This window comes from Tamandua tetradactyla, chromosome X (genome assembly GCF_023851605.1).
Source record: "Tamandua tetradactyla isolate mTamTet1 chromosome X, mTamTet1.pri, whole genome shotgun sequence".
Lineage (NCBI taxonomy): Eukaryota > Metazoa > Chordata > Mammalia > Pilosa > Myrmecophagidae > Tamandua > Tamandua tetradactyla.
The window spans coordinates 143,580,126-143,582,944 of NC_135353.1; the positions used below are offsets into that span (position 1 = coordinate 143,580,126).

At 38.6% G+C, this 2,819-nt stretch overlaps 1 pseudogene; it reads right to left on the reverse strand.

Moving 5' to 3' along the window:
• Positions 1 to 661: 661 nt before the first annotated feature.
• On the reverse strand, positions 662 to 1,459 carry LOC143671025 (E3 ubiquitin-protein ligase MARCHF5 pseudogene; annotated as a pseudogene).
• Positions 1,460 to 2,819: the final 1,360 nt, after the last annotated feature.

A 2,819-nucleotide genomic window follows, 5' to 3' on the forward strand; every position in this document is an offset into this window, starting at 1 on the left:
AAACTATATTATGAACAAGGAAATGTCAACATTATGTAAATGAAATTGAATAATTAAAAATAGATCTGGAAGCTCTGTGAATTTTTACTCTAGACATTTTGGAGGTCATCACATGGGTTAAGAAAAACACAGCAATTCGTTTGTTCAGATAACCATTTGAATGGTTACATACATTTTTGGTTTGTTCTTTATTTATAACTAATTTAATTTACATTCCCTCATAGTAACATATGGAAGATAATCAAATTATGCCAGTGAGAAAAATCCTCATAGTATCTTCATTGAGTTGCTGTTTCTAAGAAAACACTGAAAATGAACATGTACAAAATAGGCATTCGACTAAAACAGCATGTGCATCTTTTAATATTTGCACAGTTTGATCTTCAGATTTGTCTGGAGAAAATATGAACAAAACCTAGGTGGATCATGCCAAGATAACGGTTCAGATGACTACCATAAAGGAAGTACATTCAAAACAATGGAATAAATTACATTCTTAGGTTCCGTGATTACTGAGAGAATTTTCCGTGCCCTAAGTGCTTTATTATACTTCTTAAAAATATAGGAGCAGGAGCTGATCACAAGTGTCCAGTACTGTGCATAGTGATGGAATCAGAAAAACACGGATGTAAGGACTACAGAACACCTAGAAGTCACAGTTTTATGCTTCTTCTTGCTCTGAATAATTTAGAATTTTGTGATGTGCCTGACGTAAATATTGCTGCTGTTTAAAGTACACCTTAAATGCTCCTTTTATGGCAACAAAAGCAATTCCACCCAAGATTGTTCTTTATGAATTAGAGTTCACACTACTGAACATAGGTTAACCAAATATCGTCGCAGTAGTAAGAAAGACAAGGGCTCCACCCAAAATTCGAATATCAGAGACATGATCTGCTAAAGGATTAGCCTCAGCTGGTATTCAAGGAACAGAACAACTGATCTCTGGAAATACACTGTTCAAAATTTGTAGTTTATTAGAGTATTTGCGCCATAGCCTAAACACATAGTCTTCCCAGCGAATCATCTTGCCTAATATCAGCATGACAAGAATAGTAGGAAGTCCAATTAAAAGGAATAAAGGATCTGCTGTCTCCATAACATCCAAACCTTCTTTATGGCCTACAACCAGCATCACTGTCACTGCTCCATAAGTCATAGCTGTCCAATAGATAGAGCCAACCATTATTCCTGCTGCAGCAAAAGGGCAGGCTTTTGAGATCAGTCTATCTGCAAGATGAAGATGTAAACAACTGGACCTTGATTTGAGGAACTTCAAAAAGTGAGTAGAGAACTACTGGGGAAACTGTTAGGTCCATGGCTATTGATTACTAAGGAAGTAATCAAGTTTTGTCTAGCAGGCACCCTTTCCTTGTGCATAATGTTAGTACTTTATGTTCTTATTCAATGTTTGTTCAGTTGTCTCAATATCCTTTATGTCTGCCCCTATCAGCATCATCTTAGATTGAAAACTCCCAGGGGACAGAGGTCATGTCTGTTTAACTCGTTTTGTATGGTGCCCAACTTTGGAAAAACTATTAAGTATTCAGCATTGCACTGAGGACATGCCACTCTGGCTGTACTGTTTCCTCATTGTTTGTCATCAACCCAGCAACCAGCCTGATGAACCCATTTTAAAAGTCTGTCCAGTATCTACTGCAGGGCTTGGTCCAGCATCTTCCGTGGGGCTGGTGCAATCGGCCTTCCCAGTGAAGCTGGGCAGAGCTGCGCACAGGGACGGTAGCACTGAGACGCGGCCGCGGTTAGACCTCAGTCTGGCAGTAGCCACAAGTCCGCCACCCAGCCTCCCGGCATGGCTCCCTGAGCCTGGGGACCCTGGTACACAGCCTGCGGGCGTCCGGAGAAGGCAGTGGGCAGTGAGGAGGAGGTACCTTGGGCAGGAAAGCAGCGATCGCAGCCCAGCTTCCTGCTTGTCAGTCCCGTCTTCTTTTATTTTTTTCACATGGGCAGGCACCGGGAATTCCCAACATTATTTCAAAAGTTTTGCCACCTATAGAATTCTTGGTTAGCAATTTTTTGCTTGAAGCACTGTAAATATGTCAACCAATTGCCTTCTTTTTTTAAAAATTTATTAATTTTTAAAAAATATAACAAACACAAGCATTCTTAACATATGATCATTCCAGTCTACATATATAATCAGTAATTCACAATATCATCACATAGTTGTATACTCATCCTCATGATCATTTCTTAGAACATTTGCATCAATTCAGAAAAAGAAATAAAAAGAGAACAGAAAAAAATTCATACATGCCATACCCCTTACCCAGTTGCCTTCTTGCCCCCATGATTTCCCATGAATAATTGTCAGTTAATCTTATTGAGGCTCACGTTTATGTAAGACATTGTTTCTCTTGCAGCTTTCAGAATTCTGAAAATCAGCAATTTGATTATAATATACAATGTCATTAGGGTATTTGGGTTTATTCTGTTTGGAATTTGTGGCATGTCTCTGATGTGTGTATTCGTGTCTTTCATTTTCAGCCATTATTCCTTTTAATATTCTCTACTTCCTTTTCTCTCTTTCTTCTCCTTTTGTGACTTCCACAATGCATATATCGGTAAACTCGATGGTATCTTACAGGTTCCTCATGTTCTATTCACTTTCTTTAATTATTTATTCCTTCTTTTCCTCAAAGTGGATGATTTCAACGGTGTAATCTTCAAGTTCTCTGATTCTTTCTTCTGCCAGCTCCAATCTGCTGTTGAGCCCCTCTAGGGATTTTTTAATGACTGTTACTATGGTCTTTAGCACCATTTGGTACCTTTTCATAACTTTTACCTTTCTATTGACA